Below are 25595 nucleotides of genomic sequence, written 5' to 3'. Positions count from 1 at the left end.
ATACCAGTTTACTACTTCATGGGCTACAAGCTTTTTTCTTTTTTTCTTTTTTTTTTAAATTATTTTGAAGTGCTTTAGCTACAACAGTGCTACTGTTAATATTCCTTTTTAAACTTTTTAAAAGGTGATACTGTAATTTGTGTAGTATTAAAAGTGTTTTACTGAAGAATGTGTGATTATTATTATTTTTTTCAAACCCACTTCCATCACTTTTTTTTCCAAAGATATTTTTTCCTGGCAGTTCACCTGCATGGTGCTTTTGTTGATAGCTGCTGAATTAACCTGTTGCTGGTTTTACATTATTTTTTGGGGGGGGGCACTACACGTAAGGAAACTAGGAGCTTTAAATACTTCTTGTACTTTTTTGTGTATAAAGAAAAGAAAACTCAAGAAAGCTATAGTTGCCCAAGTGCAATTTTTTTACATTTTTTTTTTTTAATGCTGTTTCTGACACTTACTTGTAAACAGGCAGCAGTGCAGGGCAAGAAGGGGTGCACGGAGCCGGCGGGTGCTGCCCTGCGCCCGGGTCCCGGGGGTGGGAAAGGCGCCGCACAAGGAAGGCTTTGACCACTTTTGCGGTGGCCTCAGAAAACCTGGCATGTTTGGGAGCTCTCTTTTTAGATGTGCTGTAAACCAGGCCATGGCAACCGCGTGTTTTTATGAACTAGCACTTAGGCAAAGGGTATAAATACATTTGAGAGTGCTCTCTAGTGGCTTGTTATGTCAACAGAGCCCCTGGATCCTTTCCTTCTGCGCCCGGGCCAAGCCCTGCTCATCCATCCTGCTGGTGGGGCGGCCGCTCTTGGTGGGACGGGATGGGACGGGATGGGATGGGATGCTGCTCCGGGGACACCCAGCCACCCGCTTGCCCTCCTGGGGTGATGACTCGCCTGCAGGGTGGCACCTGCCCTGCCAGTTGCACCCGCTCCCCATGTCTAATTCACCCTCAAAGCGGCATGGGACACCCCGTGTGTTGTCCAGGGGGTTATGGCAGAGCTGCAGTCCCTGCACGAACACAGCCTCTGCTCAGGTGGGAGGAGGAAATGTTGGACGGTGTGGCAATTAATGGCACTAGGAGTAGCTGAGCTCGTCGTAAATCGAGACGCTTGTAGCCCTGACTCCTACTGCTACAGCGCGTGCTTTGCCACAACAGGGCTACAGGCGGGAGGCGTCCAATAATTCCGCTTAAAAAGGCTCAGCCCTCAGCATTTCATATTTCTCCTCCTCCCGTATTCGCATTTCGGTAGCTCCAGCTGCGGCTTTTGAAAAATAATTTAAAAAGAAAAACCCTTTCCCAAAGTGGACTCCTGTTTGTTCAGTCCAGTCCAGTATAAACTACACCTTCAAGTCTGTGCTCCCAGACATAATAAGGCAAGGAAAAAACAACAACAAAAAAAAAACTAAGAAAACTTTTCCCCCCTGTTAAACCACAAGGCGGGCCTGGGCAATGCATGGATTCACTTTGTGCGGCGGGCGCTGCAGAGGGCCCAGCTGCCCTCCCCGGTCCCATGCAGGGCAGCAGGACTCCTGAGTCACCCTCCTTCCCTCGCCCTTTGTTCCCAGGAGCAGGACGCCTTTCCTCTGCCATGGCCCAAGGTCAGGCAGTGCCGCAGCAGATGAATGGAGTGCCTGCTTAGCCACTTCATCACCCCGGGCTCCCCCGGGCTGCCGCTCCGGAGGTAACTCTTTCACTGCCTTCGGGCAGCCTCCAGAGCAAGCCCTGGGCTTTGAGCACTAAGTGCAGGGTTCAAATTTGAATCGCTGAGCTCCCTGAAAGGCTGAGCCCTCCTGAAGCCTCCCTTCTGGGAAAGAAGAAACGCTGACATCTCCCATAGAAATCTTCTAAGTGCAATGTTAGCGTCCATATGTCTGTCTTGCTTGGCTGGCATAGGTGCACTGAAAATGGGGTGATAGCTCTGCAGTTATTTTTCTAAACCAGTCACCTTTCTGCCACTCGAGACAGTTTTGTAGAGATTGGTATAGCAGAGTATGTGCTAAAACCCGAGATGTTGCATCAAGTGGAAGCACCCTATAAAATAAACTCATGCACAAGCCAGGAAAAGTTCATGAAAGCTTCCCGCTGTAATAGGTGTTTCTTCATCCCATCACCTTTGACTCAGCAAACACCGCAAGAAGCACCCCTGCTCCTTAGCTCCCACCTCCACACAGCCTGCACAGTGCCCGGCCGAGCCCCTGCCTCAGGGTCCCCCTCTGCCTGCCCCAACCTGCCACCGCTTGCCCTCGTGGTCCCCAGCCCTGAGGTGTCCCCATCCCACCCTGGGGCACCCTGCCCAGGGACTTGCTGCAAGGCAGCAGAGCAGCAGGGTGCCCTCCTCGGGGAGAGCTGTGACTTCCCTGGGAAACCCTGGGGAGCCTCCAGTTTTCAGGGAGACCCCAGCCGCTGCCTCTGGGAAGGAGGGCATTCACTGTTCCCTGCAAAAATCCCAAGTTTGCATTTTCTTTTACCCTTTTCCACTACAAAACACTTATCCTCCTTCCCCCCCCCCGCCCTAGAGATGCCTCATGCTTTTTTTTGCTTTTTTTTTTGCTTTTTTTTTTTTCTGGCAACCATTTAAAAACAAACAGAAGATGAGTAAACAGAGATGAAAGGGGTTATTGGTTCACCAGGTCACTTCCTTGCAGCGGGAAACAACTCCTCCCGTTCCCGACTGCCGGGCCGGAGCGGCTGTTTGGCAGCTGGGAAGTGGGCAGGCAGGCGGTGGGCTGGGGCTGGGGCTCACCCTGCCACCCACTCGGCCACGGGCACAAGAAAGCAAGCTGGACTTTCCCCTTCTCCCTCCTGTGGTTTGGTTGGGTTTTTTGTTTTGTTTTCCTTCTTTTGCATCTTCATGAGCTGAAGGAGGCCCAATTTTTTTTTCAGCTAGAGGCCCTTAATTTTCTTTTTTTCACCAGAAATCCAGGTTTTTTCCAATCCTTTTTTATAGGAGTCTCATATTCTCCAACTGTCTGGTAGTAAGACAACTTACAGATGTTAGGCAACAACTGCATAACGGAACAAGACATTTAATTTTGTCCAGACTATTTACAACTCTTTTTATTTTTTGTCTTACTTAATTCAGCTCCTGTTAAGCACTAGGAACAAATAATTTTCTCTTTTAAGATGCATTATTCCTCAGCTGATAGAAACCTCGGAAAGGAGGGTACTGTAGAAAAGACTTGAATGGGAGCAGGGGAAGGTGATGCTGAATATCACCTTTCTTTCACTTCACAAAAATCAGGAAATAAATCAGCTCCCGCACACTGACTCATACCTTTGCAGATCCTACTTCATGCATTGCAATGAAGCCAAACCAGCAGAAGCACCACTTTTTCCATCGCACTTTCAGACCTATTTGCACTGTAATAATTAAAAAAACCCCTCAACACTAACTTCCCTACAATTTCGTGGTGGTGATTGAATAGGGGTCAATCCATTTTCCCTATAAGAATACAGTTAGGGCAACCCGCCCTTCAGAAATTACAGAAGGTAGGCATTTTTTTCCTTGCAGAAAGTACTGTGCTATCTTTATCAACTCTGGGCAACAAAACACTTCATGCAGTAGTGGTGCTGGGTATCAGCTTCCCTGCACCTGGGAAGAAGGAGGCTGGATGGGCCCTGCTGGGGCTTTAACTTGTCATTCCAGAGACTCTAATTAGTTCAAAATTTCTGCTTATACATCTAAGCTGCACCTTCTGGCTTTCCTGGAGGAAACAAACGATGATAAACAGCATGAAGCAACATTTTTTAGCTGTGCTTTTTAATGGCTATTTTGATGATTACTTTCATATTGTGAAAACCCTTCTATTTGTGTAAGCCCTCTGCTTTTCTTTGGAGGGACAAATAACCTGTGCCCGCAAGCGAACTGACTACTTTATACCCCTTATTAATATTTTTATAATCCAGATGGTTAATTCACCTCACTGGTTCTGCTGCTTTGGGTTACCATGGGTCTTTGCCCAGACCTCTTTTTCTGATCATATTAAAATTAACTTGCGAAGGTGGAGGTCTGACTTCTGCTCCTCTCCTCCACAATTGGGTTATTTCCTGATGTCCGCCTCTTAACAGTGAGGTTTTCCAGGTAGCGAGACTTTCTGGGAACAGCGGTGGGTAGTTAGTCATTTGGCCTCCGGCCACCCCTCGGGGAGGACTCACAGCAAGGGCTCTGCAGGTTTTGTGTGGTCCTGGCGCTGGTGGAACTTACGGACCAGCAGCCAGGCCCGACCATGCTGCTTCCCAGTTATCTTCCAAGCAGGAACATTTTGAACTGCAGCAGCAGCATGTGTTTCTTCATCCTGTGTCACAAAAGTTTCCTGACATTTAGTGTTTTGGGGTGGATCCCTTCCTTTTCTGCGAAGAGTGCCAATTTCAGTGCTGCTTTTGATGGATAACAGTCCACGAAGTGCTGGAGCAACACCAATAAATCTGGTTTGCGTAGGCAAGCTTCCGGGCTCCCTTTTTAGCTGCTCTCTGGCTGCACAGGGACAGGGTTACCTGCCCTGCCAGCCTCCCCTCGTCCTTGTCCCTGCACCCCTGCTGCCGGCAGCGCTTTCCTTGGGGAGCACCTTCAGAGGTACCTGCAGGGGAAGGGGCTGTTGGAGAGGGCTGGGTTTTGGCCGTGTTCGCCCTTCGCACTGGATGCGACCCCAGGGCTTGTTTAAGCTCTTCCTGATCAGCATCAAAGAGGTGCTGTGGCACTGCCCGTTTCATACTGATGGTGACCAAGGCGGGTCAGCTACCGTCTCACGGGCTACATTTGGCCCGCCAAACACTATGCGTGTGGCTACTTTTGTTGGCAGAGGGCTTTCTCTTCCTTTACTGAGCCTAATTTTATTACACGTTTTCAGCTCCTGCATGGGAACTTCACACAAGCCCCTCAGAAAGCCGAAGCAGTGTTTAATCCCTAGGAAGAGGTACCGGTTCCACTCCAGCACAGGCTTCTTTCGGATGTGAAAGGCAAAAGGCAAAGAGGGGTACTGGGTGCATGTGAGCTTGTTGAAGGTGGAGCCAGGCTGGGTGTCTGGGTGAAATGTGTGTTTTCCACCTTGCCTTGAGGTCCTCTCCTAAGCAAAACTGATGTAGGTCGGTGAAAGCAGGACTGTAAGATCTGTTCCTATTTAATTTTGTTCCTTTTCAAGAAGGTGACAGTAATGAAGCATCCCTTCTTTTTACTGCTGACAGGCAAAATCCAGTATTGCTTCCATGAAGCAGTTTGCAACTGGCCAGAGTTAAAAACCAGTCTGGTTTCAAAGTGGAGATAAAGGACTGCAGTGAGAGTCTCTACTTAAAAAAAAGAAAAAGGCTAAATTAGGTGCCATCCATCCCTGCTTCTTCCTGTTGACTGTGGGAGCTGGAAGCTAGCTGATCTAAATTGCTCATCACTCCTTTGAGCTAAAGCCCAGGCTGGTGATGGCAGTCTGAATTTAATCCCTCTTGCTCAGATGGCACATGGCACACTCCTTCAGGTACCCCTCCTCTCATCACATCTCAGTAACCAAACTTTGTGTTTTGCTGTGGTACCCACAACTATTAAGGTCCATGTTGCCGGGAGCGACTGTACAGAGTTGGGCAAGAGCAGTTTAGCCTAACTGGGTGCAGAGCAAACAGTAAGCAATACACGTGAAATACAGCTAGTGTCATCTGGGTTTCAGTCGCTTTTAAAATGGGCTTAAGGAAGGCAAAATAAGGTGAATTTGCTCTCAAGGCAAAAAGCAAAGCTCATCTTTTAGAGATTGAATTGCTGGCCCTTAGTCGGCTTAAAAAACAAACCAGAAAAAGCGATCTTTTTCTTTTGCAATCCCTTCGCCTTCTAATCCTGAACTGGATCCCATCCTGCCAACAACTCTGTCATTGACTTCCCCAGCTCCACGGGAGCATCCCTGTGGGTAAAGTCTCACCAGAAGTGCAGGAAGAATCAGGCCTTAAATGTAAATGATGAGTTACAACACACAGTTTTGCTCTAATTATTTATAAGAAATCATTTCATTATAAATAGGTTTTTCAGTTAAATGTATTGCTAGCATTATGTTATTACTTATTCATAATTAATTAAATCATAGCAGATTTCTATGTTATTATCATTTCCATATACTATAAATAATTCAGAAGAAATGTTGGTTCTTTCAGGGCAGTTGGTGTGTGCAGATAAGGCGAAGGAGCAATCTGGGCCTGAGCAGAGCAAAGTTGCTACGTCCTGAACTTTCTCACAAGCATGTCTTTAGGCAAATTGGGAAGGAGATGGGCGGGGAGTGGCCAACCAGTGAAATAAAATGCTGGTTCCTGTCATCAGCGTTGCAGGGCTCCTGGCTCCACACAGGGCATCTCCTGGCTACTTTTCAGAATAACCAGAAAGAAAGTGCAGAGCTGTGGGAGTGAAGGACTTGAGCTGTTACTGACCCACCAGTCTGCATTTTCTACATAATATTTGCTTGGGCCTTGAAGTAAAGTGAAGGGGTTTTGTTGTTGTTGTTGTCACTGCAAGCTTGATTGGCCTTTTCAAAAACGAAGAGGAAATGTTGCTGGAAAATTTACATTTGAACTACATTTAGAAATGTATGTGTAAGGGATTGTAATGATTTGTTTCAAGAGAATTTACCTGGGAAATACAATCCTCATTCATGAATACCAAGAGAAAAAAATAATGTTTCCAAGCAGAATCTCACGTGTATTTTAATACTTTACTCATTGGTACTGGCATCTCACTGGTTTATAATAAATAAGAAGGGCTGGGAGAGCTTCTTGAAGCCATTTATTACTGTCGCTGTCTCCTTAGCCGTGTCCTAATGGAAAAGAGTTTTATGAGTCCTGGGATGCAAATCGTGCCAGGATGGGGGTTGGGGGGGGTGGCTGGACTCCGGTAGTGGGATGCAGTCCATCACCCCTGAGCCTGACGGGGAGCTGGCGGAGCTGGGAATCATGGCAAGCGTAACTGGGTCAGGCCTGTGGAAGGTGTGGTAAAGTCAGGAACTGCTTCAAAGTTGAGGAAATGAAAAGAATAAGCCTGAGAACTGAGCTGAAGCAGTGAGCTTCATTTGAATCACTGGATATGCTCCCCAAGTGATTTTGTGGCTGCTGCATGTCTGTGCTGCACGTGTGCATTTGCACCTCAGGAAACATTCGCATATCACGACTGTGGGGAAACCCGTCAGGAATAAGGCTGGCCACCAAGACAGGGCTGGCTGCAGTTGAGCTGTGCTGAATGAAGGAGCCTTGTGGTGGATCTTCTTCATCTCATTTTCCCACCAGGGAGAGGTGGTGAAAGCACCTAAAGGTTGCACAGAGCCGAGGCAGAGCATTTCGGCGTGCACCGGGAAGGGGAGAATTGCAGACGGGGTGGCGTCGCTTGAACCAGGAGAGCAGCAGAAGGCATCTCGTCATCCCTGGAAAAGGCCTCGCCGGAGAAAGGAGGGCCGAGCAACGCCCTGTGCAATTGCCATTTCTGCTGAGCACAGCCTCCCCGCGGGACAGCTGGTCCCTCTTCAGCTCCTGCGGGATGAGCAGCACCTCGCCGGGCCTGACCCCGCTCTTCGTTCCCCCGTGTACACCCTGGCCGTGCAGGAGCTGCTGTGGATTTACGGCAGTGCAGTGGAGATGAGGATCCAGCCTCTGTGAGTTCGGAAGAGCTCTGCTTGGCAGTGCAGGAGGAAGCAGAGGACCTCCTGATGAAAGAGCATGGCTGGGTTTCTCGCTCTGGCAGACGGCATGGAAACCGTGTTGTTCTTATTCTGGAGAGTTCCCCAACCATGCCGGGGAGCGGCACAGGGAAGGAGCTGCAACATGATGCCTCTCAAACAGAGTGCAGCCAGGGACGGTAAAGCTTATGGTAGCAGCTGGGGCCATTAACTCTCTAATCTCCCCCTTTTCATTACATCGGAGTCTCTGAGCTTTGTGTTACACCAGTCACCTGTGGCAGTTTCCTGAAGGGATGAGACTCCACTGAGATTAAAAACCAAAAAAAAAAAAAAAGGAAATTATTTGTTTGAAAATTAGTGGTTCTGACGTGCAGATTTTGGTGTGGAGACACGTCACTACCCGCATGATGGGCACCAGAGACCTGCTGTGAAACCCAGCGCTCCCACGGACGCAGCATGCTGGAGCTGCCTGCCCTCTCGCTGCGTTCGTATGGCTCCAGCTTACCCCGGGGAAAGCGAGCTCTGCCTCTCACTTGCCGGTATAGCCATGACCTGACACAGGTTGGGCCTTTTTTGGCTGCTGGGAGCTATCAAGCTGTCCAGGTAGCTGCTTCTTGTGGTGGGGCAGCACCCCCCAGGGAGGTCTCTCCCTCCCGCGGGGGCAGAGGCTGCAGGTCCTGGCCTGCTGCAGTGCCCCAGGTCGCAGGGCAGCTGGTGGGCAACCAAAACTGCAGTCAACTCTAGTCCTTTGCTCATGTTTTTGTTAAAAGAAAGGATGCTCTTCATCTAGCAGATGAGGTCCCTGCTGGTGTGCAAAGCCCCTTCTCCCACACCTCCCCTTCTCGGCTCAGAAGGGTTTACTCACCGCCTTGCAGCGTCCCAGCCCTGCCAGCACCCCAAGCATGGCCCATGAGCCGGCCACAGCCATCCCAGGCTGAGCGAACCCCAAAGGTGGGGACCTGCCTGCCCTCCTACTTGTGCTCATGCTGCTGCTTGTGCAGCTGGCAGGGCAGAGGCGACCCTCTGGGGGGGCACTGTGCGTGTGCACGTGAGTGTGCGCGTGAGTGTGCACAAGGGAAGCGGTGGCCAAGTGAGACTGAGGGAGGGAAAGACTGCCTGTCTAAGCAGCAGCGTGATGCAGGGCTGGCTTCAGCTCACTGCAAAACCTCCCTATGTCTCTGCTCCCACCACCGTCCCATCATTACAGACGACGTGGTGCAGAGGGGTGGACTCAGAGGGGTTCCCCAGCAGAGCTGGATTGCCTTTTCTTTCCCTTCACCATCCTTCTGTGTGAACTTCCATCTCATATTTTTTGCCTTTTAAAACAGATGGGAAAAACTGGGCCTAAAGGTCAATAACCCAGCTGTGTCCGTACAGAGGCTGGTCAGTGGTGGAGGGTGGGTGGAAGCGGTCTCTCCCCCTGGCCCCAGGGAGCCCTGGCCCCCCTTCGGGCATGGTGTAGCAGGCAGGCGTAAGCAAATGAGGAGAAATTGCCCTGACTTAGCAAGAGGTCATGCAGAAAGATCCATGCTGGCAGACGAGACAGTATGCTAAAGATAACTGTTTGACAAACTATATTTACTCTCCCTTTCTGGGAGGACTTACAGGGGATTTGGAGCATTGTGCTAATATAAGCCATCCAGTGCCTGCGGTGGAGGAAGCGCCTACTCCAGGCTTCTTTGCGCTTGTGTCTTTACAAGCCATGAGAGGGGACGCTGCTGAAAATAGCCTTGTCTCCTAATTGTGTTCTTGGGAATGCTAATCAGCAGGCTTGCTCTTCCCACCAGCAGCAACCGGGCAGCTATGCTGTGTGATCAAATGTGGCTGCTTCCCTCCCCAGCACCACCATTTCTCTTGCCAGCAGCACTAGTTGTCCGTGCCCGTGTTCCTCCCTAACCTGCAGGGGAGGTGACCCATTTTGGGGGCTCTCAGAGCCAGGGGAAAGCCCATTGTCTGTGTTTTCTGAGTGTTCTGGGAAACCTCTGTGCTGGAGCTGGCTTTCTGCCTCCCAGGGCTCCCTACCTAAACAAAGGCAATGGGGGGTAGTGCTGGACAAAGAGGCGGAAGAGAGAATCCTTCTAAACAGTCGTGATTTTTCAGCTGATACTCAGTAAGCTTTCCACCATATAGGAAAAGAGGCACTTGAGATTTTGAGTATGCAGTAACCATGACAAATACAGGAGTACAAAAACAGCTCTAGGCAGCTAGAAAGAACAATACCGAACAAACAAATTAGCCATCTGTACCATCTCTAGCTCCTAAAAGTAAACATAAACACAGACCCACACTGAAAAGGACTGCACTCGTAATAAATCAATTAGCTCCGTCAGCCCTTGGAGGCGGCAGGGGTGAGGGGCAGGGACCAGAGGAGCAGACCTCTCCCTGCCTCCCTTCATGTTGGCTCTCTGGCCTCCCAAAAAGCTCTCCTGCAGGCTGGGGAGCGAGGATCGGCTCACCAGAGCGCTCCCCCCGCAAGTGACAGCAGGAGTGACACCATGGAAAATCTCAGCCCCGGGGGGGGATGTCCAGCGTTCACATTTCAGAGACTTCCTTTCCCAAGCCCTAGCCAGCGAGGGTCTTGTGATCCTTCCTCTCTCCTCTCCTTTGGGCGCAGCAGGGTGTTGGGAAGGTTATAAATACAGGCAACTGTTTGCTCTAATCCATCTCTCTCTGTGGGGATCAGTAGTGCATCAGGGTCCTCTTTCCTCACTCCCAATTTATCTCTGATTGACTTGCCCATCCCATGGCCACCATTCATAACCCTCAGCTTGCTGCGTTTCTTACTGATGTCTCCTTATATGCCAAACACCCGCGGAGAGTTGCCTTAAAAAAATCACCCTCTTGAGATGGAGAGGCACCACAGCAGTGGTGGTGGGTGAGCAGGGCAGCCCTTTTGGGAGCCTTGTTCCCCTCTATTCTATATGGTGGGTATATTACTCCAGAGAAGAACAAGGGGGAATGGCCAGATTTGGTAATAAACTACCTCTGTGTTGTGGGAGCCTGAACCCCTCCAGAGAGTGTAAAGACCAAGGTGTTTGCCATGTAAAAGACCTCTGCTGTGTACCCAAGGGGGGGAGCCAGACCCTTAGTGCTGCAAACCAGGGCTGTGCTCCCCACAGCCACCCCAGGGGTTAGTGCGTGGTGCTGCGTCCCACCAGCTGGGACAGGATGGTGGGGGGACATGTCTCCATGGATACAGATCAGGGGGCTGCTGACCAGCTTCCACTTTTGAGTCCCCTGGGCTGTCCCCAGCCTCCTGCGACGGGTGCACGGGCTGTGCGTGAACTGCGCCGCTCACCTCAGGGGATACCAAGACCAGAGGATATGCAGGGCACGCTTGCAAAGTTGCATTGCCATCTCATTGCTGGTCAAGTCTGCAGGCAGGAAGGAGTTTGCTGTTACTGTAAAGACTTGCACTCTCTGTGCCTCATTGCATCCCTTTGGGGAGGGCACAAGCGGGTGAAACTTGAGTTGGGGGCAAGGATTAGGAGAGCAATGCAGACTGGAGGAGAAAACAAACACACCCATGAAAGGGTGGCATGCTAAGCCTAAAATCTGTCACTGTCAGAGAAAGAGCAACAGCAGCATCTGTCTAATAGCACATACCGATGGGGTAGGAACTCTTTGTTGGTGCGTGACCTTCAAGTCATTGCCAGGAATAGATTTTGGCTCCAATTTCAACCCTAAGTAAAGCACCTTCTCCTGTCATGATTTGGAAGCTGAAGTATCTCAGTTTCCAGAAACAAACAGCTCGCAGGAGGCTGCTCGATGGCCCTGGCTGCTTCAGAGCCCTCCACGGCCGGGATCTGCACTTTGGGAATGACACGCGGCAACGGGCTTGATGGGCTTCACCCCGCTGCTCCTTGCCATTGTACAGTGGCTCCTGTGCACAGTCTAGCCCTAGCTTATAATGCTTTTCTCCTAGTCTGTAAGAAGCTACTACATTTTTTAGTTCATTTTTAACAGTATCATTCAGTTGTTGTCCCAGGCTCTGGCTGCTGGTTTCCATAGCAGATCTCTAGTTCTTTTCAAAGATCCTGAAGCCCAACAGCCAAAGGGAAACACAGTTTCTGAATGGAGGAAGATCATCTCCCCTTCAAGTTAGCAGAGGTGCAAGGTGGGACCCAGGGGCCAAACAGCCATCTATTTTGCATGGCAGCTGTTCCCTTCAAACCAAATTAATCAAGCCTCCCGCTTTGACACCTTTTCCTATTTTACAAAGGTGGCTGAGAAGCACGGCGTGCTTTGCACTTCATGGAAAGCGGCAGCCCAGTGAGCGGAGGGCTGTGTGGGGGGCCGAAGAGCACAAACCCCACTCCAGGTGCCCCTGCCCTGCCAGCCTGGGTGCACCCACCAGCCCCCCACGGAGGGGCCTGGCGCTGCTCCCCTCCTGCTTTCTGAGATGGCAGCATTGGAAGGAGACAAAGCACAGCCTGTTCTGACAGCAGAGAGGACCCCCACCCTCAGCAGGGGTTTCAGCAGCACTTAGAAATGGAGTCCTGGCTCCCCCGCCTCTGTACGCTGAGGTCTGGATTTGCTTCTTCAGACCTAGCAGCCCACAGTGGGCTGCAATGAAAAGGTCACGGTCACACACAGCCTGTGCTTCTCCAGAGGTCTTCACGGGTGGAGGCAGCACGCGTGTGCACATGTTTGAGAGAGAGAAGGGGTGAAAACAGCATGTGCAGGCCTGTGCACACTCTGCCTGTCCTCTCACAGCCCAAAAAGTTCCTGAACAACCCTTAGGAAGAAAATATTTTGCTAAACATCACCTGAAATGAGAGGTTTCAGTTCAGTGGAAAGCCATGTCTCATACATTGCTGGAGCCTGGGGAACCGAAATGAGAATCAAGATGGGCTCTTGAGAGCAAGTCCTGGCGGTGCAGGGGGAGGCAGCGGCTTTTACCTCTGGTACTTAAATCTCTATACCTTCAGGAACATTTTCTCTGCTTGTTTGAAATGTCACTTCAGCATCCACGGAGGAGAATACAAGCCTTTTGTTGCTGGCTGTGTCTGCTCGCTCTGCCAAGCAAACTCCAAATGGCAGGGGACGTTACCTGCCACAGAGGTAGGACGGCTGCCTGGCAGTGTTTCAGAAACGGAGGAGCAGGCTTGGAGCGGAGAATATTTACAAGGACTGTTTAACTTGCTAAAGTCCAACACCATTAGCTGCTTGCTCACAGGTGAGGACCGTACTGCTGCTTTATGGACCAGACATCGCAGCAATTCGCCTCGACTAGTCAGGCGTGGCAAGGCAAGGCAGATAGGAAGCCAGCAGGACAGACAGGGCAGGTTTTGTATTCACTTCGCACCACTTTAAATGAGCACGAGGTGTGTGGCAGAAGTCCGCCATGTCTCATGAAAGCCCAGCGAAGCTGGAAGTAGGCATGCTTCTTCCAAGTCGCTAAGAGGGAGCTGGGTGAGGAAAGCCTAGCTGTGCCCTGTCGTCCCGAGAGAGCTGGGACCCGCCATTTTCCAGCAATGGAAGTGGTGGTGGGTACGCGTGCTGCCATCTGCAGCCCCGTGTCTCCTGCTGTCATTAGGGTGTTTAGCAAATCCTGGGATCCAATTTTCTTCCTACAGGCGACGTGCAAGCATGCCAGTGAAATCCAGCATAACTGGAGCTGGGAGGAAGATGCTCTGTGCACGCTGCCTGCAGCTGGTAGGAGATACAGTGACATTTAAAGTCTGTAAGGATGGTGTCAAAGCTGACAGAGCACCAAGCTGACATAGCAAAAGTAAGGCCTTCGTAGCTACCTGGTTTATAAGTGACATCCTACACACGCACAGTAATGACTGTGGTGGTTTTGATCCATCTGAAGACGTTGCATGGGATTGCTTGCTTCACAGTGGTTTTGGCAGAGAGCAGGGGGAGTGCTCAGGAGGGGTTTGTGTTTTTTTTTTTTAATAGAAGCCAAAGCACTTCTCTGCAGTACTAAAAAGAAAAAAAACCAAACAAAACCAAAACCAAACCAACCAGCCAAACAAACCTGAAGCACTTGAAATTGCCTGAGATACTGGAGCAGAAAACCTAATGTTGCTCCCGGTGCCGCAGGGGAGCCGGCTCCTCCCAGGCATCTTCAGAGCCTGAAACCCACAGCAGTAGGGTGCTGGCTGTAGCCGCCCGCTGCCGTGGCCACAGGGAGCTTTTCTGTAGCAGGTAATTGTCAAACATACGGGGGTCAGTTTATTACCACATTCAACAGGCATGCCTTACAGAGCCGTGAGATAGCTCTTGGTAGTTAACGCTCTGCCCAGTTCCTGCCCAGTCGTGGTCCAGATCTCTCCATTTGGGTGGACAGGAGCTGCATTGTCAGGATTTTCAAAGCTGGTAACTCCTGCATTCATGCCTTTTAAGAGATCTCCTTTTCCAGGCACACAGGTTGAGTAGCTTTGTCCCAACCTCAGGTCTGCCTTCTTCAGGATAAAAGTGGTGGGAGCAGGAGGGTGGAGAGCGCTCGAGCAGCACAGCGAGGAAAACTCTCTGGTTTACGGATCGTTACAAAGCTCCTGAAAATTAAACTATTTTTCATATGTAATGAACTGTGCATGTCCCGTACAGCAATAAAAATATCAAAAGTAGTACTAAGAACTAATGTGGGCCATAAATACCGACTCATATTCATAATATTTTCGTAGGGCCATTATAACTAAAATATAAATGGAGTTTTTATTTTAAACATTTAATATTAATCAAATGGTTATGAAAGTACTTAACAAACAACTGTGACATACTCATGGCCTAAATAATAAAAATGAAATGGGTGATGAATTCCTGTGAAAATTTAATTTGCAAAAGAAAGAACATTGCATTAATAAGGCATAATTACATCATCAAATATTTACCATTATTTGCTGGAATCCATTTTATTTTTATTTTACATAATAAAACAGTGGGCACATAAAGCAGCAGGCTGGGCCCCATCCGAACTCTTTTTGTGGCCCCAGGTCGCGCAGGCAATACACTTGTAACTCAAGTTTTGCTGGTTTGCTTCACTGCTTTCCTCTAAAGACTCCAATGATGCGTTTAAAATACTACTCTTCGATTCTGACATCTCCTCTTTTTCGTTACTCAGTACGCACCAGTAGCATTACTTCAATCCACATCTCTGAGAAGAATAATTAAAGTGGCCCAACGTCCTTTGCAGACTCAGGTCAGTGGATGAATAACCATTTCACACGGGCTGACTGCTGGGTGCTAGCACGCAGCAGCCACCTTCACTTCTCCAAGGAGCACTGGTGTTTCCCACCACAGAAGCAGTGAGAAGACAAAACCACGTCGAAGCTGTCAAGCTGATGTCCTCCTCCATCCAACCGCCAGACTGAGGCTGCCGGTGGGGGTGCATTTAGCAGAGGGTGACACCAGTTGATGGTCGTACCCTCACCCTCTGTGTTTTATTCCTAGCCATGTGCTGAGGTTTATTTCGTTTCTACAGGTCTGCTGGCCAAAGGGATTGGGACCTTTCCTGAGGTGCTCCTGCACCTGCTGAGGTGTAAGATCCTGATGGGCTTTCCATGCAAACAAGTACTTGGAGGCACATTCCAAGCATCCGGGCAGGGGCAGCAGGGAAAGGCTGGCCCAGGACGGCCCGTCATCACCTTGAATGGAAGCCCTCCCTTCCAGGGTGGTTGTTTGTCCATCGCCTTTCGCAAGGCATGGTTGCTGCCACCCAGTTTTGTGTTGCAGTTGTTTTAGACAACCTTTGCTCAGCTCAGCCAATGCAGAGAGACTCAGTGGGTTCTTGGGGTTTTTTTAGGTTAATTTGGAAAACTTCCCTGATTATACATCTGCCAGCATAATTTACACCTCTGAGGATTGGGTTGATTAGAGAATCAGTGAGAATGATTAATTTTATTCATTGAAGGCAGGGCTACGAGTGTGCTGCAACCTGCGACTGAACTGATATTTCCTTTAATTGTTCAGCTGGGTCCCTGGCAAGCCTGAGATGAAGCTGCAAAAACTTGCTTAGTAAACGTTTCTGGTAGTCCAAGCTTCAGCGGTCTTGCCAAGCCAAACCACATCCAGCTTGTCTTCTGGCTACAGGCTTGAGGTTCAACACCCCCATGTATGCACACACACGCACAGGAAAATCATAGAATCATAGAATGGTTTGGGTTGGAAGACACCTCGAAGATCATCTAGTTCCAACCTCCCTGCCATGAGCAGAGACACCCTCCACTAGACCAGGTTGCTCAAAGCCTCCCCCCAGGAGCAGTTTTTTAACTTTGGACAGAGGTGTGCCGACATCAGACACAAGGCTCTGATGCCCACCGGCGGTGGCGGCAACCTGCTGAGTGTGGGACAATGAGCTTTACCCCCTGTCTTCAGCGGGCTGCTATCAATGGTGGCAAGCCCATGTCCCTGCCGCATCTCATGGGCAAGGCGGCTCACCACCCTGGTATTGGGAGAGGTTGGAGGCAGGGAAGGGAGAGCAGCAAGCAAGCAGACTGCGCTGGATCGTGCTGCTATTACTTATATCATTAATGAGGAGGATAATGGGATAGAAAGCACACTTTGAAATCTGTGGGTACCCCCAGGTGGGGAAGCACACTTTGCAAGCACTTTGGAGGGCTAGAAATCAAAGCAGTCTTGACAAATGGAAGAAATGGTCTGAGATCAATAAAATGAAATTCAATACGGGGGAGTGCACAGCACACACTTAGAAGGAGGACTCAAGCGGATAACGATGCTGTGGGGAAGGGCCAAGCTGGCAGCAGCAGAGCGGGGGAGGGTGAGGCGAGTGGCTCAGCAGTGGCCAATGGTCTGGGATGGGGAGGGGGCCGACCAGGAGGTGCCGGTGGTCACGTCAGATGTGGGACTGGGGAAATCACCATTCCTCCCTCCTCAGGGCTGAGCTGGGTGGAGGATGGCATCCCACTGCTCCGGGGACGATGTGGGGGAGCGGGGCACAGTGGTAGCCTGGAAGATGTGGCTTACAGTGAAAGGTTGAAAGAACTGGTTTGTCCAGGCTGGAAGAGTGGAGGATGAGGGCAGATGTGGCGACATGTCAAATATGTAAGGATTACCATTGACTAACGACTCTTCAGGTAGGCAGAGAAGAAGGTGATCTGTTTCTCAGTGAGAGTGACCTGAGTTAGAGCTAAAGGAAAAACACGCTGTAACCCGCAGGAGAGGTGAGCCCTGGCGGAGGGCTGTCCCTGTCACCGAAGATATTTTAAAAAGGTTAAACAAATATCAGTCGGGGATATCGCACAGGAAGAGAGGGAAGGGGAGGGGAAGAGGAGCCGGATGATCTCTGGAGGTCCCTCGAGCCGTACATGTCCACGACTGCTGTGATTCAGGTTGGGGCAGTGCCCAAAATGTGTCTGGTGAATTCCACACGTGTCCAGAGTCACTCCTTGTCCCGAGCTGTATGTTGTCCTAAAATGGTCCTTGATTTTTGCAGAGAGGTCACGCCTCTTACAAAATGGGATATTTAGGGCACCAACAGCACCTGTACCTCCAAAAGCACGGGCCAGATTTTTAATATTTGAAATTATTTTCTGAAACCCTACTTCAAGCCTGGCTGAGTTTTACACTCAGCCAGATCAAAGTTTCTCTTACTGGCATGACTACAATGCCTGCACTGCCAAAGCTAACATATAATACAAATTAAATGATAAGCTGTATGAAATATTGTTTCATCTATATCCAACACTAATATTGTAAGATGTAGAACCCTAACGTCCTTCCTCAAAAATAATATAATATAAGAATTACCAAGAAAGAGCTGTGAGGAAGAAAGCAGAAGTTAGTCAGTACTGTGCTGGGCATTAGCTTAACTAGGAAAGGGGGGTGAGGTTAACCTGAATGAAACTGATGTGCAGAATAGGTCAAGTTAGCCAATGATATCATAAAAAAGGCTGCTGTTTCAGGGAAGTTCTAGTTAAGTCAGGAGATCTAAGTACAAGAGACTCAGGGATGTTGGAGCTAGAAGGCTGCATTTAGACTAGGAAAGAAAATGTCTTCAGGTGTTGTTATTTCAGACTCAGCTAAATTCACTCACCTTTTCTAGTCCTGCTTCGTAGACATGCCCCATGGGACCCTTGGCAGTCTGAGCTACACTGTGTCAGGTAATGTTCATCTTCTCCCCGCAAAGATGGATCAGAAGTAGCACACACACATCAGCATGTTTCACTATTTCTTATATATTTTAAAGGTCAGATCTTCTGTGAGGAAGAAGAGCTTGAACAGAGAGAAGAGTAGCACATTGTGATTGCATGGTGAAAAAAAAAAACAATCAGGGGTTTATAGAATCATAGAATCATTTAGGTTGGAAAAGACCTTTAAGATCATCAAGTCCAACTGTTAACCTAGCACTGCCAAGTCCACCACTAAACCATGTCCCTAAGCACCACATCTACATGTGTTTTAAATCCCAGGGATGGTGACTCAACCGCTTCCCTGGGCAGCTTGTTCCAATGCCTTCAACCCTTTCAGTGAAGAAATTTGTTGTAACATCCAATCTAAACCTCCCCTGTTGCAACGTGGGGCCACTTCCTCTTGCCCTATCCCTTGTTACTTGGGAGAAGAGACCAACGCCCACCAGGCTACACCCTTCTTTCAGGTAGTTGCAGAGAGTGATAAGGTCTCCCCTCAGCCTCCTTTTCTCCAGGCTAAACAACCCCAGTTCCCTCAGCCGCTCCTCATAAGCCTTGTGCTCTACACCCTTCACCAGCTTCGTTGCCCTTCTCTGGACACGCTCCAGCACCTCAGTGTCCTTCTTGTACTGAGGGGCACAAAACTGAACACAGCACTCGAGGTACGGCTACCTGCTGTCCTTGCTTTAAGCAACCTCTGCTTACAGCCAGCTGGTAACTCTCTGGCTCGCTTGTATTTCTGCTCACCCGCCATGGTCTGTGTGCTATTTCTTGCTCTGTTTCCCCAGTTGGCCGCCTGCACACCAGTGCCCTTTATGGTGGGGCAGGGGAGGCAGTGCATGCGGCTGCACGTCCCCAGCCTCCCGACGCTGCTCCTGGCCCACCCCGTGCCCGCTCACACCCTTGGGACGGGCAGCACAGTGTCGGGGAGCAGGAAAGGGGGGCAGGCAAGGGAGGGTGTATTTAGTTCACCTAGGAGGAGCGCTATGACATGACATCAGGCTAGGTCACTCCTCGCAGCCGGCTGTGCTCCGCTGCCTGCCCCGTGCCGGCTCCCCTGGCACTGGGTCCCGGCACTGCTCCAGTTACCCACCTCCTGTCCTCGCCCGCTGACGCAGGGGTTAGTCCTAAGTGCGAAAACAAATGGCTGAGGACCCACGTGCTTTGCTTCACACAGGGCAAAAGCTCGGGCAAGCCCTGTCACTCACCCGGCGGTATTTTGGCAGTGTTGATGGGTATCAGCATGGGTTGGGAATTTCAGTCCCTGCACATCTCCAGTGACAGGCTCCGGTGGCTCTGGACACGCTCTGGCTGAGCGCAGCATTTACCAATGGTTATTCCAGAGCAGAGAGCAGGCTCAGAGTTTCGCAGTCACAAGAAACGTGTTCCTCTGGGTTTATCCTTCCGACTTCACCGCCAGCAGCATGACAGGAATAGTGATTCCAGCCTCTCCGGTGCGGTGGGCTCTGGGCACCTGCATCCCGGCACAAGGCAGACGTGCCCCAGCTTGTCTCACCTCTCCAGGCTGGAGGCTTTTCCCTCTGTCAGCCAGGAGCAGCGTCTGAGAGTCAGAATTTCCCCCTGGCCCCAATCAGGGCTATATTCGGCAGATGCCATGGGTATCTACTGGGTCCTTAACTGTAAAAGGGGTCTGGCGGGCAGTGAAATGTACACTTTATATTTTTGAGATTACTGAAGCTTCTTTGACGTGTGACACAGATGGCTGGATTTTTAGCAGTGCTGAGCACCTACAACTACTACCACATTCACTCAGAGCATGTCGGCACGCAGCACTCTGGAAAATTAGGCCGTGTTTCTCCCATGCAAAAGGCTTGTTGATGTGTGAGATACCAAATGTGTAAAATTATTCGCACTCTGCTTCTTAATAACAATAAAAGGATGACTCATAATTACTTTTTGTTAATATTAAAATCCTAGACACAATGCTTCTTGCACCGTACAGTGAATCTGTACAGCACAGTGTATTAAATGCTCTCCTTTATTACAGAATAGTGATGTCTAATAACTCCTGAGCTCAAGTTTCACCACAGCATTTATAATTCACATCCATAATAACATTTTCCCATTTAACAGCCTGGGGCAGACGCCACAATGGGTTATACAGCATGGGTGCAAATAATGAGATAGGATGATGTCATTGTGTAGTGTTTCTCCTAAGCGATCTAAAAATACTCTCTCCCACTTTCCCACCTTTCATCATTGCCTGCTCCCTCCCGCCTGATGCTTTTTCACCCGTTCCCATGGTAACAGCTTCCATTGTAGCCCAGACCCTCATGCAGATGTTGTCATTGATCCAACACCTTGCGGCAGCTTTGATGGCGCATTGTCTTCTTGTTTCCTGCTCTCCTGTCTCCGTTCTCCCCCAGTAAGGATGGGTTCGGATCCTTCCTCCTGCTCAGTGCCTTTGATCTGAAGGAGAAGAAGAGGGAAAGTATCGATTGGGTTTTATTATCAAGCCTAATCCTTCTTGGGGTGCTTTCTGAGAGCTAAAATAGTATGCTGTGGAGCCAGCTACAGGTTTGCTTGTGCAGTTGTTAAAATAAAAGCACTAGAGGAATCAAGAGCAATTAGCATTGGGAGACCCTAATTAAAACCTCTCTCTGACAGGGCACGGAAAACTTCTGTTTCATAGTGGGATGCTGCTGCTTTATTGCTCGCACAGTCTGATCAGAGCTTTTTTTTTTTTTTTTCCTTTTTCTTTCTTCTGTTTTTTTCCCCCGCTAAGCACCTAGGGAAGTTTCCACATTTTGGCTGTGTTCATTGTTCAGGCTCTCCCCACCCAGGCTTGTCGCTCCAGCTTGGCTTGAAGGGAAAAGGAGGGAGGGAGGCAGCTGAGCTGCACTGGAAAAGCTGCACTGTGGATTACTGCCGAAATGAAATGTAGCTGTAAGAAAAAAACAGAGAACAAGGAAATTCTGCTTAATCACCTATTGTCTGCAGTTGTTTTGCATTCTTCACCTGTCACTCCTTGCTGGAGTCAGACGTTGTTCTCCTGATGATGAGAACCTGACAGACGGATGGTAATGAATGTGTAACTAAAGACCTGGGCTTTTGCATCTGCATTATTTATTCACCTAAAGCAGGAGCTGCTCTATATTTAGTGTATGATGTCAGTGGCTTGTTTGCATCCTTAGAAATTGGCAGGGAGCCACATCTCACATGATATATGAAATCACTGATAAATGCTTCTTTTCACTGAAAGAAAAACAGCTTAATAAATGCGGCTTTCTTCTGCTTTCATCTCTTTCCTCCCCACCACGCTCCCTTCCCCTTCTGGGATTTGTCTCTCGGTGGCAGAGCTCAGCAGCATCTGTGAAGTGGAAATGAGCAGGCAGTACCGCAGATCGAGATGAGGCCGTGGGTATGCTCGGGAAGTCGCTGCCCTCCCAAGCCCCCCTCCGCTCCCCCCCCCCCCGAAGTCCTGGGGCTCTGCCAAAGACCTAGAAAAAAAGGGAGCGAGGGAGAGCCTCCTCCTCCGCAGCACAGGCTTTGTGGGGATGCTGGTATTCCTGGTATGTAATGAGTTTCAGTCAGGTTTTAGCAGGCAGGGAGCAGGGAGGATAGGGAGGGCTCCCACGTGCTTTGCTCGGCGCAGAAATGGCACCGTGACAGATACTAACAGTTACCTGTCTCGAACACGTCTTTGGTGTGACCATCCAGCGACAAAATCTTACATTGATGCTTTCCTAGCAGAAATGCAGCCGGGGCACTTTTCTGGCATTGCTGCGAAACCAAAGGTCATGGAAAAATAGCAAGTTTTAAGTAGAAAAAATGGATTCAGGTACCAGAGCTTCAGCTGGCGCTACCTGACAGGGCTCCACTGAATTTCCATGCAGCAGTTCACGCCAGCTGAGGGTCTGATCCTTAAATCAAACGTGGGGTGAGTCAGGGGGGTAAAGATGCTCAGTGCAAGTCCTAGCTCGCAGGGACGTGCCCAGCCTGAGAGCTTAGGGCTAGTTTTCCAAACCCGGCAGGTGCCATGGTTTCACAGCCTATCTCTGCTCTCCATGGCAGCGATGATAAGACCTGTAGGGAGCTGCAAATGTATCATCGACAGATCCCAAGGCTACAGCTTGGGGCCTGAGTGGGTTGTTGCTTTGGCCGTCACTCGCTCAGATAAAGAACACAGCCTGCCGTGGGGCCAGCGTCCTCAGCAGTGCCAAGTGAGATGTGAGAAATAAATTTAAAATAGGTGACTGACCCACAGAAACAATCAGACCATTTGTTTCAGCAAGGATTTCTTGCAGCAGGCAAAAGCAGTTAGCGTGAGGCCAAAGATTTACCCTCCCTAGCATTTCCCTACCAGGGTTTAACGTAACCGCTACCGGCGTAGACCCAGTAAGAAGCAGGAGGGGGAAGACGTGGCCTTGCTGCAGAGCTGCTATGCTGCAGATGAATGACTTTGCCTGTTTATTAAACAAGCCCATTCAAGCTTCCGCTCCACGGCCATTTGCTTGATGGCTTTGAACAATAATGAACTAGGATTAAAAAAAACCTGCTCCTGAGAAATCCAGGCTGCTCCAGCAAATGGGATCAAATAAAGTTGGTAGTATCATGTGGCCTGCTAATGTTCAGAAATGACATCCATGTATCCTGAGCTTATTCAAACCAGCGTTTTGCTTTGTTTTTGGTGAATAGGGCGACCTGCAGGTTAAGCATCAGAGAGACATTTGGGAGGAATTAAACAGAGAAAGGTGGGGACAGAGCACGAAAGGAAATTCTTTCAAGAGCTTTAGCATAAAACATCCTCCTATAAAGGAATATGTGAGACAAGGTTTTAGATGAGACAGTTGTCCTCCCAGGAAAAACATCATGAAGTTGTTACACAGAAACTCGTTAAAGAAAAAAGTCAGCCGATACCACAAGATGATATCTCAGTAGTCCCAGATGTTCACTGTTCTGGGAAAAAGGAGGAAAGATTACTCTCAGAAATTCACCCTGTGTCAGCGGGGTACTCAAGGAAACTTGGACTGAGTTTGTAAAATAAAGATGCTGCTCTTTGGAGTAATATAGACAGCAGCCATAAATAGCTGGCTGCCGTTTCAAAATGCTGAATGAATCCTGATGGCCCGTACTGGGCAGGAACCAGTACGATGGCTGCTGTGGGACTGGGAATTAGGAAACCTGGATTCCTTCCTCGTCATGTAATGCATTTTCTGTGGCATACTGGGAGATCCCAATAGCCGTCTCCCTCCGTTCCTCTCAGTAATACCAGAAAATCACTTCTTCCTTTCCCCCAAGGTCATGATCCTTTGCATGTTAAACACCGAGGGCTGGGGTGGTCTCCTGCCGTGCCTCCACCAGCTTGCTCGTTGGCAGATGCTCTGCTCTCTATTTGGGCTTCAGCCATAGCCATGTGGTTACTAAGGACGACTGCGTATGCCTGGGCCAAATCTTGCAGAATTGCCCCTCACTGTTAATATTCTGGCAAGCTGCAAGGAGCTCGTCTCGCTGGTGTCCGGACACCATTTTGTGCAGCAGTGTTATAGCTGAGAGACCGCAGCACAGACGTGGGGAAGGGAGGGGGAGCCCCACTGATGGGACAGGAGGATGAGGCTCCTCAACCCCCCGGCAGGACTCTGAAGGGACATGGCCGGGCGAGGACTTGTGCCCGTTGTCACTCCCGGCACTGGTGGCCATCCCGGGGAGTCGCAGCAGCACGGCCCTAGCTGCAGGCAGGGCGGGTGGCAGGGGGAGCAGAGCCAGCCACGGCAAACCCCAGCTGAGCCTGTGAAGCAGCTTTTTAATGTTTCACCCCCAAAATCCCCACTATGATCAGCCCTCAGCCGCCATGAGTGTAGTGTGGCATGTGTGGCTGAGCCATGGGCCCGGGGGTGACAGCAATGGCTGTGGGTTCTCCTAACTTGTTCCTGGATGTCTTAAAGGTTGTGCATGCAAGGGAAAAGACAGGACGGTGCCTGGCATTTAAGCAGGGGCGCAGTGCTTTAACCAGCGCCTGGAGTGGTGGGAGTTGTCATGGCGGGGGGCTGGACCTGGCCTAGCCTAGCTTGCACTGGCGAACTCCCTACCACTGACTGAAAGCCAACATCACAGCTATGTAACACGCAGACGCAGCGTTCAAACACCTAAGCCAGTTTTATTTCACACTTTTCATTATTTCGGGAGATGTTTCCATGGAGGTTCTCATTTCAGTGTAGCACTCCCCTGTTTCATTGTGGCTAAAGTCCTGACCGTGACTTCAGCATCATTTAACAGCTGAGGAAATGAAGTGAGAGAAGGTTGAATTGACAGTGGGCTGGGCTAGTGGGGAGACCGGCAGGTGGCCCTAAGCAGCGGAAAGCCCACCGAGGGGGGACTAAATCAGGAAAGCTGTGATTACTTTCTTTCTTCCCTCCAATGAAATCCAGGAGATAACCTGCAAAGCTTTGCTTGCGAGCAGAAGTGATGGAGAGGGTGTCCAGTGGATGCATCTTCTCACCAGTTCCCTGGAGCATGACAGCGCTCTCTCTGGGCTGAAGCTGGCAGGAGGGGTATCTTACACTTGCCATTCTTGACCAGAGGCTTTCAGGGACATCCAGCAGAGTATCTAACTCCAAAAACACAAACAACCAATTAGTTCTGGTGTTCTCGAATTGCTGCACTGAAGCAAGAGAGAGAGATAAAACGATAGGATGTCAATGACAGAGTTGGGAGGTTAAGCCAGATGTACTGAGTCTCTCTCCAGGCCATAACCGCAGCACATACCTTCCTCTTTGGCCCACAGCAGTTGCATCTTAAGGCCTGTTAACCTGGATCAGTGACAGAGCTATTCTCTTCTAGAGGCTCAAAAGCAATTTTCACATATTTTCACATATTTTCACATATTTTCTTAACACAACAGTAACCTGGGTCTTTACTACTCAAGCAAAAGGCAAGCTGCTCTGGTTATTTACCTTCATCTAGTATTTTGCTTCATGTGAAGCTGCAAATGAGAAAAATATCTACATATCCTCAAAGTCCCTAAACCCAAAGCATTTAATAAGAAATAAGCCATTAGTGACCCATCATTCCCTTGCATCCAGAACAATTTCCAGCTGAAAAGCTGACAACAATGGAATGATTGAAAGCTCGCAGATGTTTCATGAAGATTTTCTTAGAACATCTAGTCAGATGGATTTCACAAGTGGGCTCTGTTTGCCATCAGACAAATATGATATATACTAGATTCACCTTTACCCATAAACCACTCGAATGAGGCTTCATCAAAGAAAGTATGCTTTTCATCATGCTTTTTACTGGCAACAGAGCCGTGCCCAGAAGCACTTTGTGCTAAGCCTTTTCCTTGTAAATACTTACAGGCTTATTGCTCATCCTCCCTCATTCAGGACACGGTGTGGACTCAAGAAGGGGAATGACACTTCCACATGGTTGTTGGTGTGGCCAGTGGGGAGCCTTCCTTATGCTGGGCTGGGGAAGAGAAACAGCTTATTTTCCCTATACTTTTGGAACTCAGCCTTAATTGCAAATGTGATGTCCTTCAGCATAATCAGTTATTCCCTTGTTCTGAGCTCTCCTAAGTGCCTGACTGACCTTCACTGTCCCTCTAGCTCTTTGTCCCTCCTGGCAACAGATAAGATAAAACCCGTCAATGTGTTGGAGAGCTCTAGCAGAACTTTTCTGTGTGCATTAGGTTGTAGTTGTTCCCTGACATTGTCTTGCCCACTTGTCCAACTTTGGCTCTGATTGATGGAAGCTAGCAGAAGTTGTTTGAACAGATACGACAGTCCCGTGACATGGGAAAAGACAGAGTCAGCTTAGGCTTGCCAGTGTAAGAACTGAAGTGATGAAGCAGAGTCATCCCCTGCATCTTTACTGCACATGTAAGGAACCATTTTGTGCCCCTTCCCC

The 25595-nt window shown here is 49.5% G+C and overlaps 2 long non-coding RNA genes across 2 annotated transcripts; one reads left to right on the top strand and one right to left on the bottom strand.

The window, feature by feature from the left end:
* The first annotated feature begins 4498 nt into the window (after positions 1-4498).
* Positions 4499-6743, top strand: LOC129204908 (uncharacterized). Its single transcript, XR_008576531.1, has 3 exons — positions 4499-4571; positions 4846-4911; positions 6125-6743. It is a non-coding gene; the product is annotated as an uncharacterized LOC129204908 (long non-coding RNA).
* Positions 6744-23824: 17081 nt separating this feature from the next.
* Positions 23825-25156, bottom strand: LOC129204999 (uncharacterized). The gene is made up of 2 exons (XR_008576560.1): positions 25044-25156; positions 23825-24294 (listed from the first exon to the last, which is right to left on the bottom strand). It is a non-coding gene; the product is annotated as an uncharacterized LOC129204999 (long non-coding RNA).
* Between the last annotated feature and the right edge of the window lie 439 nt (positions 25157-25595).

This window comes from Grus americana, chromosome 3 (genome assembly GCF_028858705.1).
Source record: "Grus americana isolate bGruAme1 chromosome 3, bGruAme1.mat, whole genome shotgun sequence".
Taxonomy (NCBI): Eukaryota; Metazoa; Chordata; class Aves; order Gruiformes; family Gruidae; genus Grus; species Grus americana.
Note: the sequence above shows the minus strand (reverse complement) of the source record. Positions and strands in the feature narration are given on the sequence as shown.